Below are 12,806 nucleotides of genomic sequence, written 5' to 3'. Positions count from 1 at the left end.
CTCTGTCAGTGGTCTCCAACAACTCTCAGCACCCCTAACGAACTACCGTTCCCAGCATGCTTTGGTGGAAGCCATGACTATCGGAGCATAACTGCCAATCATCCTGCTTTGAGTGGGACATCCCAGATGGACACCCAGCTTCTGGTGTCAATCCTGAGTGTCCCGCTTCCTCCGTCACCATGGCGAGACCTCCTCTGAGGTCCACCGTAGCTCCTGGAGTACTTCAGGAAGCATGACACCAACTTTCGGAAACGCACTGCCAACTTCCTGAAGTTTGCCGGTGGCCGTGGCGGGCCTGGCGAAGGAAGCCTGAGCCTCGCAGTGGTGGCAGCAGAGGAGAGCCGACCAACGTAAGGGAGTGGTGGGCCGATGCAGCCTGGGAGGGCGAGGGACAGCAGGGGCAACATGGTGGGAGAGGTTTCCCAGATTTGGGATGGAAAAAAGTTGGAACATATGTTGACGTGGTAGAAGAATGCTTTAAATGTGTGGTGTGGATGTGACATAGGAACAGGGGCCCGCAGAAGATGGCAGCCTTGCCATTTCCCTGCTAAAAGTCAGCAGAGCTTGCCTTACACCAGGCACAGGCTAACTCAGCCCTCCAGATGTTTTGGGACTACAGTTCCCATCATCCCTGATTACTGGTCCTGTTAGCTAGGGATCATGGGAGTTGTAGTCCCAAAACATCTGGAGAGTCGATGTGCTGGTCCCGGGGGGTTACCATGCAGCGTGGTCTGAGTCCAGTCTAAGGTCAAGGGTGTGGTATGGAAGCTGTCTGTCAAGGCTGAAGCGGGGTCCAAGGCAAGGAATCGGGTGTGGTCAGGAACTCTGGCAGAAGAGCAGGATAGGTTGCCGGCAGGAACAGGTTGCCAACAATGTTGCTCCCACAACCTGGGACTGGGCTGGCTGGCTTTTATCTGCCCCGAGGCACAGGACGGCCCCGGTCCACAGGTGGCTCGCCTCTCCTGGCCTGGAGGCGAGCACTCCTCCTGCAGGAACTTAGTTCCCTCCACCTCTGTGCCCTGCGCCTCTGCAGCTCAGGAGAGGCCGGAGGGTTACTGGACTCAGAGGCAACCTCACCTTCCCCTGACAGGGCTGAGAGTGGAGCACCTGCAGGCAGTGGGTCCTCGATCACCTCTGGAGCCAGAGCAGATTCAGCTGGTGTCTGCTCCTGAGGATCCGGCACAGGGGAGGGCCCTTCATGTTCAAGCCCCAGCCCCGGCTCAGCTGGTCCTGGAGGCAGGGACTCCTGTACAGGCTGGGATTCCTCAGGTTCAGCCTCTGAATCCGATTCCCAGGCCATCACAGCCGAGTTTGCCTATGCCTGCTTTACACCATGATTTAAGGGAAGAGGAGACACAAGAGGGGATCTCCAATCTCCTAGTCTTGCCAACAGAAATACCCTGTTAATATCAAAGTGAGAGAAGTGGGCACAAGAGTTTTCTCAGTGTTTCATAAGGCAGGTGAAATGCTATGCTATTCTTTTCAGAAATGTCTTCAAGAACTTCGATTTGGACGGGAGAGTGAATCAAAACTCAGGGCATAGCTGCACCTGCTTCCCAAATTAGTAGTCATTACTCAGGATTGACTGGGATAATGGATTCATTTTGATGCACGCCGAGAAGGTCTACTTAGATTTCTCTGTGTGACATAAATTATTTTGAACGCTGTGGGTGCATGCCCCCTTTCCTCCGATTTTTCACTCTGTTACTTAGCTACATACTATAAGGGTCACAGTAAGCAAGGAGTGGGCAGGAAATCTCCATCTGTTCCAAAGAGCTCTTACACAGTTAAAGACCCAAAATTTCATTCTGTGGTTATACATCCATAGTCTCATATATATGTGAGAAACACGGCACAACAATGTTGACTCTGATGACCCAAACCTGTGCATTGCAAAGTGAATTTTGCTGCGATAAGCTTCCTGGGATTAATCTCCAAATATGTAATCCTCCTTTTCTTACCCACTGCTGAGATATACCTCCTGCAAGATGGGAGGATCTTCACAGCAGGCAATGAGGAATGCTGAGTCAGCATCTAAAGAGACGAACCAGATTAGCATCCAAAAGGATTCAGATGACACAGCAGTAAAAGAGCTACTTACTACACATATACAACCCTGCGGGATAGTCAGTACATCTGATAGATAATGGTTCTGTGTAAAAACACTTTCGGTTCACTGTGAATTGTATGGTGTGGTGAAAATACTATGGTGAAGAAAATAGAATCATAGAAGCATAGTTTGTACCCATCATGAACTGTGCATTCAGTATTGTGGGCCTAATTGTGGAACTCCCTCCTGGATAGATTAGACAGGCCTCCTCCCTGTTGAACGAAGAGCTTTTTTTAATTAGGGGTTTTAAGGGTGTGGGTTTTGGGGGGGGGGAAGCTACATTTAATTATAATTGATTTTATTCATTGGTAATTCAGCAGTATATAAACACCTTTAAAAAAATATTACACATACCTAAAACACACTCGGAGCTGTACATGAGTAAAGTGCCCATCCTTACTCCAAGGCCCACAACAAAGATTTTTAAAAATGGGAGGAAAGGAAAAGAGGCTCAGAGGGTGGGCGGAAAATGGATAAGATTAAGGAGCAAACTCCGCACAAGTAACTTGGAAGATCATATCTCCTGACACATTTCGCTTTACCTTAGCACTTTCACAATTTTTTGTAAAGTATTCATTGTTCATTAATGTAGAACTGTATTTTAATTTTGTGTGGAAGCCGTCTTCTGAGGGCAGTTGCCCTAAAAGGCAGCCTATAAATTGTTTGAACGAACAAAGTAGCAAATCTGATCAGGGCATGCAGTGGTGGATGGGTGAATTAACCCATTCTTCCCACACCATTTCCCTAATTTAAATCACCCCCAGGTTGCTACTGGCCAAAAAGAAGAATGCCTGTGGTCTTCCCCAATGCAGCTACTAGCCAGTGCTTCATCCTTCAGTGCAGCTAATGGCATCCAGCTTGCAGGTGGGCGGGTTATATTTGTGGTAAAGAGAAAGAGGGAGTGGTTTAATTCCCCAAAGCACCACATCCCCAGTTGAAACCCTCTTTCCACAGCCACTTTTGAGAAAGTAAGATCCCAAAGTATGGTCTGAAGGCACATGAAGCCACCGCCTTGCTGACGTTAGGCTGGTCAGGACGAAAGGGAGAAACTTGCTAAGAGGAAGGCACGCTTGGCAAACCTTCACCATGATCAACTCCTGTCCGGAAACCTATGTCCCCACTGTGGAAGGACGTGTGGATCCAGAATTGGCCTCCACAGTCACTTATGGACTCACTGTTAGGACTGTGTTCATGGAAGACAATCTTACTCAGCTACGAGTGATTGCCAAAAAAGAAGAAGGGTAGGTGCCTGAATGGGAGTATGCCTGGAAACTCACTTTATGCTGCCTTCAGCTCTGTGATGGAAAAAAGGATGGAATATAAATGTAAGAAAATACAAGAAATACAAAAACAATACAGTGGACGCTCGGGTTGCAGACGTGATCCATGCAGAATGCACGTTAGCAACCCGCAGCATTCACAACCCACATCTGTGCACACACAGTTTGCGATTTGGCGCTTCTGCGCATGCACAAAGCATGATTTAGCGCTTCTGCACATGCGCAACCACAGGAACACGGAAGTAACCCATTCCGGTACTTCCAGGTTTCGGCAGTCCGCAACCCGAAAAAATGCAACCTGAAGTGGCTGTAACCCGAGGTATGACTGTATTCGAGAACTCCCACACCTTGTAGTCTGGCCCTAAAAGGAAGCAACAATAGTTACGATAATTAAGAAAATAGTATTTTACTGTCTTTTTATTGATAAGGGGAAAACTCATAAGGCAGGGATAGGGTCATCTGAGGCAAACTGCCTCAGCTCCATTATTGTTTATTTGTTAGATTTATATACTGCCCTTCATCATAAGATCTCAGGGCAGTTAACAGGGTAAAATACAGAATAAAATCATGAAAATAAGTAGAACCAAACAGGAAAAAAACAATAACACCCCCCCTTCCCACAGACACATTAAAAAGGCTGTAGAATATTAAATCAGCCAAAGGCCTGGTAGAAGAGGAACGTTTTCGCCTGGAGCCTAAAAATATATAATGAAAACGCCAGATGAACCTCCCTGGGGAGAGCATTCTACAAATGGGGAGCCACTACCAAAAAGGCCCGTTCTCAGGTTGCGACCCTCCAGACCTCATGTGGAGGAGGCACACAAAGAAGCTCCTTCAGATGATGGATGCAGAGTCTGTTCAGTTTGCCGCTGAAGAGGAAAGTAAACATTGCTCCTGCTCTACGGCCGGTGCTTAGGAGATTGTTGCCTATAGAAATCCATAATTGCAGCTGAAAAGAGTGGTTTGATAACACCTTCATTCACTGCTGAAAAGTGGTGTTGGTTCCACTTTCCACAGCGGATATGGACCTAGACTGAAAATCCATGCAAATATACACAAAAGAGCTAGCGCAGCAAGGGGCTTTGGTATTCTATTACTATTGATATTGCAAGGATGAGAACTCACCGGTAAAATATCAATGTGTAATGAATCAGTGACATAAAATTGATTAAGCTCCTGTGGTGTCTCATTCTGCAGCTCCGGTGATCAATAGGAATTACTTAGGTGCTTAGTCTGCACATACTGCTATGGCGGCAGGTGCCAGGGAGCCTTGACCTCACCTTCACCTCTTTGCAAAAGGCAGCCAAAGCTTATGTTAATGTTTTTAATGTGGTTCAGGGAGCTCCGATTTGTGGAGTCTCAGAGTTGCTCTTGAACCTATCAATATCTCTTCCTCTTTCAGGGTTTGGTGGATACAGTCATACCTCATGTTCCGTTTGCTACAGGTTGCGCGTTTTCAGGTTGCATCCTGCGGCGACCCAGAAGCACCGGAAAGGGTTACTTCCGGGTTTCACCTCTTGCGCATGCGCAGACGCACAAAACGACGTCACGCGCATGCGCAGAAGTGGCAAATCGCGACCCCCGCGCGCATAGACACGGGTTGCGTTCTTTTCAGGTTGTGAACGGGCCTCCAGAATGGATCCCATTCGCAACCAGAGGTACCAGTGTACATACAAAGGAATTAAAAGGGTTTTGTTTTTTAAGCAGGAGTCAGCAGCTCTTTGCGTGAGCAACTGTGAAGTTTTGGCATGCAAATCTTGACAATGAGTTTAGGTTTGCAGGAATACAGAACAGGGTTGGGGGACCTTTTTTAGCCACATTCCCTTCTAGGTAGGCTTGCCATACGGCAGGGAAATTCCTGACATGTCCTTGTTTTCAGGTGTAAAAAATGGTGTGGGGGGGGATTTTGCCAAATCCCTGGCAAAATGTCAGGGGAAACCCGGGTGTATGGCAATGAGATGGAAAAAGCAGTGGAAATATTAAATATTAAAAAGCTTCCCTATACCAGGCTGCCTTCAGATGTCTTCTAAAGGTTGTATAGTTACTTATCTCCTTGGCTCGGGGGATCGCATAAGTCCATACCCTCCAGCATTTCTCTGATGCAAATAGGGACGTCCTATCATACCACCCAACATTTCTCCAATGAAAATAGGGACATCCTAAGGAAAAGTGGGACATTCTGGGATCAAATCAGAAACAGGGATGGCTTCTGTAAATCCGGGACTGTCTCTGAAAAAATGGAGGGTCTGCTACGAAGCACAAGGAGCTGGTGGGTAGCATAAGGTTAAAACATCTGCACGCTCTAACTCCCAACTTCCCCTCAAATTCACTTACATGAGAATCTAGGTTTGGCACAGACTTAGTGCCTGGTGCTTGGGGACTCTTTTACAGCCAGCTGAGATGATCAAGATGTAAAATTTCCCTAGAGAAACGAGCACAGAAATGAGGCCTAAGAAACCAGAACTTCAATAAACTCCTGAATTTATGAAGTTTGGTTGGAAAAGGCACGTACAAAACCCGCAGTCCCCATCCAGTCAGCCCCCAGCCCTTGAAGTTCTGCACTGCCACCCTGTGGCGGCTCACACGTTCACCAGACATTTCAGGGGAGAATAATAATAGAAACGGAGGAAGCCGCCTTATACCAAGTCAGACCATTGGACCATAGCTGTCAACTTACAGATTTGAAAATAAGAGACTAGCAGCCTCGAAAATAAGGGATCAGCAGCCAAAATAAGGGATTTTCCCAGCACAGGTATGTTCGACTTCTGATCCCCTCCGAGCCAAAGGCAGAAAGCCCAGCTAGCAGCCAAATGAAGCCTCAAGCGGTGGTTCCCACAGCGCAGCAACCCGGCAAAGGGGATGCAGCAAGGAAAACCACTGTCACCTCTCCACTGGGAAGCGCTGAGCAAAGGCGAGTCCCCAGGCAACGTGGCCGATTTGATCGGCACAAGGCATGCAAGCTCCACCCCCCAGTCGTTCTTAGACTCCTTATTGGGTGAGCAACGCAGCCAAGCAACCCAGTTGGAGCCTCCCTCCTCCCTGGCCGGCAGGGAGGGAGGGAGAGGAGCTGCTTCCTTTGAAACCCAGGAAATTTAAGGGACATCATCAATAAGGGACAGCAGCGGGACATGGCGCTGGGATAAGGGATTGTCCCGCCAAATAAGGGACGCTTGACAGCTATGCATTGGACCATCTAGCTCAGTATTGTCTACTGTGACTGGCAGGGACTCTAAAGGGCTTCAAACAGGGAGTCTTTCACAGCCCTAGCTGAAGATGTCAGGGACCTTCTGCCTTCTGCATGCAGAGCAGATGTTCTGCTCCTGAGGTACTACCCGGGAGGAAAAAAAATCCCAGGATAAAAGTCTTTGCCCTCTACAGGCCCATGTGGAGCTGGTCTGAGGCCCGGGTCAATAGCCTTGTTAGAATGAAGTTATAAACTCAAACAAAATAAGCAGCCTGTCCCTAGTGGGGGCCTCCAGCCAGCTTAGCCCTCCATGACTTGGGGCAAGTATAGTTGGTTGTCCCTTCTGCACAGGCCCAGTCCACTATTTGTTTCAAATTCTGCAAAACTGTAAACACTTTCTAAGGGTTTCTTTTCAAGTAGGGTCCAGAAGAAAGTGGAATGCCTGCGATGTTTTATTTTATTAAGTAAATGTACACACTGCCTTTCCATCTATGGATGGCTATTTAGTTATTGAAATTATTGGGAGAGGCCATAGCTCTGGTTGAATCCCTAGCATCTCTAGTAGAAAGGATCTCTGATATCAGCAGTAGGAAAGAACTCATCCTGAGATTGTTGAAAGTGATTTCCAGTCAAAAGCAGAGAGCACTGGGGATATGGGACAATGGACTAGGTATAAGGCAGTATCATATCAATGGCAACAGAGAGTAAGAGGCTGACAAAAAGAATAGATGAACCTAAATAGCCAGAATCTATTGATCATAGGGGGGGAATCAAAAGTCTGTGAAGTAACTCCTTTCAGTATGTGAGGTCACAATTTGTACTTGTGGTCACATTCACACCATACATTTAAAGCACATGGCTTCCCCCAAAGAATCCTAGGAAGTGTAGTTTACCCTTAACAAGCGACAATTCTGGGCACCCTAAACAGACTACAGTTCCCAGGATCCTTTGGGGGGGAAATCGTTAAATATATGGTGTAGATGTGGCCTGTGTATCTCGAGCCAGTGTTATCCCATGTAATCAACAGCTTTCCCTCATGCTACAGATTTGCCTGTTCTTTTCCTAAAAGTGCTCAGGCCATTTTTATATAAATGAAACTCATATTTTCATTGCGTGTTTTCAGAATTCTCCCACAGACTGAGAGCTAAAGATGATGATACATCAAGTCACGGATCATTAAGGAATAATGCGACTTGAGCCAGGTTGACTCCTGGAGTAGGGAATGTTGAAATGGGAGCCAATAATCAGCTTGTGGCTTTCCAAAGGTCCATGTCTGTGGTTCACTGCAATTTTGCATGGAAAAAAAATGGAGGAGGAGAAACCCTAAATTTCATTTCTTAAAACATGTTGTTTATTAGGCTCCTTCCGTTGTCCAGAGAACTTTGCAAACATAATTCACAATAGCTGGTCACTATGGTAGATAGGGGGACACGGGTGGCGCTGTGGGTTAAACCACAGAGCCTAGGACTTGCCGATTAGAAGGTCGGTGGTTCGAATCCCCATGACAGGGTGAGCTCCCATTGCTCAGTCCCTGCTCCTGTCAACCTAGCATTTCGAAAGCACGTCAAAGTGCAAGTAGATAAATAGGTACCGCTCTGGTGGGAAGGTAAATAGCGTTTCCGTGCACTGCTCTGGTTCACCAGAAGCGGCTTAGACATGCTGGCCACATGACCCGGAAGCTGTACGCCGGCTCCCTCGGCCAATAAAGCAAGATGAGTGCCGCAACCCCAAAGTCGTTCACGACTGGACTTAACTGTCAGGACTCCTTTACTTTGCACCATATTGGATCTATGGTAGATAGGATGTAGACGGTCCTCTTGCTAGAGCAGGCAAGGATAGGGTGAATTCAGATTGGTTTTCCTGTAACACAGGGTTGCCTAACCGCCAGGTGTTGTTGGACCAACTGGTATGGTCAATAGCCAAGGATTGGGGGGGTATTGGTTCAGCAGCATCTGGAGGGCCACAGTTTAGGGGCCCTTGCTTTAAAAATGGAATATCGCTCTCCAAGGCATTGTTTCTTCTAAAAAAATTCCAAGCCAATTGTAAATTCTTCTGATCCATTGTAAATTGTGTGTTTGTGTGTGTGGTCTGACTCAAACATGCAAACAGAAGTGTGGGAACCGCTTACAGTGCAATCATAGTGAAGCCAGTTGTGTGGATGAATATTGTACAGACACAGCTCACTTACTCTGTGTTAAGATTTTCTACTATATGGTGTTTCCATTGTTGTTTAGTCGTTTAGTCGTGTCCAACTCTTCGTGACCCCCATGGACCAGAGCACGCCAGGCACTCCTGTCTTCCACTGCCTCCCACAGTTTGGTCAAACTCATGTTCGTAGCTTCAAGAACACTGTCCAACCATCTCGTCCTCTGTCGTCCCCTTCTCCATGTGCCCTCAATCTTTCCCAACATCAGGGTCTTTTCCAGGGAGTCTTCTCTTCTCATGAGGTGGCCAAAGTATTGGAGCCTCAGCTTCAGGATCTGTCCTTCCAGTGAGCACTCAGGGCTGATTTCCTTCAGAATGGATAGGTTTGATCTTCTTGCAGTCCATGGGACTCTCAAGAGTCACTTCCAGCACCATAATTCAAAAGCATCAATTCTTTGGTGATCAGCCTTCTTTATGGTCCAACTCTCACTTCCATACATTACTACTGGGAAAACCATAGCTTTAACTATACGGACCTTTGTTGGCACGGTGATGCTTCTGCTTTTAAGATGCTGTCTAGGTTTGTCATTGCTTTTCTCCCAAGAAGCAGGCGTCTTTTAATTCCGTGACTGCTGTCACCATCTGCAGTGATTATGGAGCCCAAGAAAGTAAAATCTCTCACTGCCTCCATTTCTTCCCTTTCTATTTGCCAGGAGGTGATGGGACCAGTGGCCATGATCTTCGTTTTTTTGATGTTGAGCTTCAGACCATATTTGCGCTCTCCTCTTTCACCCTCATTAAAAGGTTCTTTAATTCCTCCTCACTTTCTGCCATCAAGGTTGTGTCATCTGCATATCTGAGGTTGTTGATATTTCTTCCGGCAATCTTAATTCCAGCTTGGGATTCATCCAGCCCAGCCTTTTGCATGGTGAATTCTGCATATAAGTTAAATAAGCAGGGAGACAATATACAGCCTTGTCGTAATGCAAATGTTGTTGTTTTTTCCTGCCACACATTTTAATTTGTGATAGAGGCATCATCAAGTAGGACGCCTTCCCCACATTTCCCACAAGTTGCTTATCTGCATTCATCTTGTGACACAGCTCACAATGTCGTTTTCAAAGCTACCACAAACCCACTTTCCCCCTGCCTCAAGGCTACTGAGTTTTCCTTTGGGGCGTCTGGTTTTTTAGCTGAAAGGCAGCTTAGAAATGTAATGGATGAACAAGTCACCTGATTTTATCTGTTATCAGTAAATATCCACAATATAATGAGATTGCGTTGTCCATTGGACCTTGACTACAAAGTCAGGCTACAGACTCCACACATAAGTGTTAGGTTTGTTAACTGGTTTATATGCAACACAGAAAATATAGAATATTCTGATGTGTGCCAGCTGTTTATACAGGGGAACTTTATCTACAAACGCATTCATTTGCACCTCTAAAAAGGCTGGCTTTGGGACTATTTGAAAAACAACACAAACGCAAATCTGGGTTTTCCACAATAGGGTTGATCAACACAACAGCGACGTTCGGGTAGCCGAGCTCCCTGGTAAGCATATCTGGACTAAGGAATACACTTTTTGCATTTGTGTTTTTATACTTTTAGGTCAACTCTTAAAACATCTAAGATTTGTTCCCCTAAGGGTATGAAGTTGGCCTTAACATGTTACTGCAAACAGATGCAATGATGACTCTAGACATGGGCTGAACTGTGTTCTGTGCAGAACTCCACATGTACCAGTAGCTATTACATGAGCATATACACATCTTTAGCATGTACTGCAGCATCTGAAATTCAGCATATGCTTGTATTTTCTAGGCCAGCAACACATGGGAGAGGACCAGGGGAGATTGTGGTGGGCCTCCAAGGATATGATTACCAAAACATTCAACTGTGCCAACACCAAAACATATAATTCATTGTTTTCCATATTAAACAGACAGACAAAGCATCACACTTCTGTTTTGTTCTAACCTGCCCATCAGTACACTTTCCTGATGTATAACAACTAAACCCCTTGGTGGTCATATCATGTATGTTTTTTTCCTCTCTGTTCTACAAGGGATGTAAAGTTTCCTAGAATCATCTTTCCACTGTTTATCCAACTGACTACATCATTTTACAGAATGTTGCCTTTAATTATTAAAAAGCACTTTATTCACTATCTTCATTCAATGTCCCTTGGGAAGTATGATACTAAAAGGCTAACCTGAGTGTAATGGAGCTTCTGCTTTACATTTGTTGTAAATTTATGCACTATCGACAAATTTTTGCTCATGGTTTGCTCAAGGTGCTTTTATCCTCACCCCCGCCCTGTGTGAGGTATATATATATTTATATCCCTCCTGTTCATGTTTCATGGACATTCCTTGCCATTGTTTAGCCCCTGCTTGTGTGGATCTCAGAATTCCAGATGTGTGCAAGCGTTCTGGTTCTCTGAAGAAAGGAAATATAGTCATTTTAATGACATAATCATTGAGAGTCCCAAGTTGTGCTGGTAGATAAACACAGGAATGAGAAAGCAGTAAAACAACACAACAGCCCCCAAGAGAGACATCTGAGGGCAGCATATTCCATCAGTAGGAAGCAATGACTGAATGGACATTGCTGAAATTAAGCAATAAGTAAGAAATATGAGGGTAGTTGTCTGTCACAAGCAGCTCCCACTACTAGCAAAGAATTTTCTCTTCTAAGCTCTAGCAATCCCTGAGTCTCTTCCCCCAACACACTTTTTGTTTGCTTTCCACAAAGGTATACATAATGATTTGGAAAAAATATTCATGCTATATAAAGGCATCTGAACTCTCAGGTCAACAGTAATATTTTGCGATGTTCTGACATCCTGGTCTGGCTATGTTAGAAGAAGGACAAAGACAACAACCTTAATCAGTACAGTGGTACCTCTGGTTAAGTACTTAATTCGTTCCGGAGGTCTGTTCTTAACCTGAAACTGTTCTTAACCTGAAGCACCACTTTAGCTAATGGGGCCTCCTGCTGCTGCCGTGCCGCCGGACCACGATTTCTGTTCTCATCCTGAAGCAAAGTTCTTAACCTGAAGCACTATTTCTGGGTTAGCGGAGTCTGTAACCTGAAGCGTATGTAACCTGAAGCGTATGTAACCTGAGGTACCACTGTACAGTTGAGCATTTCTCAGCTTTAGTTTATGAAACTGGAGGAGTGAAATTTTAATCATTTGCAATGGGGTTGAAATTTAAGAATAGACTTGATCATTTGGTTCTGCAGCCTGACTGAACGCAGCATAAAGACAAAACGTTAACAACTTTATTTAATGGGATTTGTGTCCCAATCCCTCGTCACGAGCGATTCTGGGGGGCGGGGGGGGGGGGACACACAACAGTAGAAAAAAGAACATAACAATAAAATGGAGTGAAAAACATATCAGCAGACCCATCTGCCATCTTACCCCCAATATATTCAGAAGACCTATTCAAAAGCCTGGAGGAAGAGAATGGCTGTCAGCTGGCACTGAAAAATTAGGCAAAGAAGTGCAGTTCAAGCAGGGGCTCAACCAGGGTACTAGGGTGCTTGTGAGAAACAGACGAAGTGTAGGTTGCAGAACCAGGGGAGGAGAAAGGAAGAGGGGAGAATTATTCCTGTGTAAACATGCAAGGGTGAATGAGAAGTTTTGTACCTAAGAGAGTGGGGAGGGTGATTCTTTTCCCACCCACCACCAGCCCCCACTAAAGATTATCCCTGGGCAAAAGCTATCTTCAGCATTAAAAAGTTTTACGCTAATAAGATAGGTTTCTAAACTTTTCTATCCAACTTTTTATATTTATGATGCAAATAGTTGCAGCGACTGCTGCTGCAGATAAGCCATTAGTAAAATAAAAAAAGGAAAAGAGAGGACCAGCTGTTCTTTGGTTTTATGTTTTCTTCACTGTTAATGCACACATTTTCCACACCAGTCATAATATTTCTAAGAATGATACTAATGTGCCAATAATAAGAAAATGTTTATGCTACCTCCTGATAAAAATTAACTGCTAGAATCACTCTACAATGGTACCTCTGGTTATGTACTTAATCCGTTCCAGTAGGTCCGTTCTTAACCTGAAAC

General features: G+C 45.4%; 1 long non-coding RNA gene across 1 annotated transcript in view; it reads left to right on the top strand.

The window, feature by feature from the left end:
• Nucleotides 1-231: 231 nt before the first annotated feature.
• LOC310746267 overlaps nt 232-12,806 on the top strand; it is a 24,872-nt gene continuing 12,297 nt past the window's right edge. Inside the window, exon 1 of the long non-coding RNA XR_014540552.1 lies at nt 232-350. This is a non-coding gene — a long non-coding RNA (uncharacterized lncRNA). The remainder of the gene's footprint in view (nt 351-12,806) is intronic.

This window comes from Podarcis filfolensis (assembly GCF_964270895.1).
Source record: "Podarcis filfolensis genome assembly, chromosome: 1".
Taxonomy (NCBI): Eukaryota; Metazoa; Chordata; class Lepidosauria; order Squamata; family Lacertidae; genus Podarcis; species Podarcis filfolensis.
The sequence above is the reverse complement of the archived record's forward strand: the minus strand, read 5'-3'. Positions and strand labels throughout refer to the sequence as shown.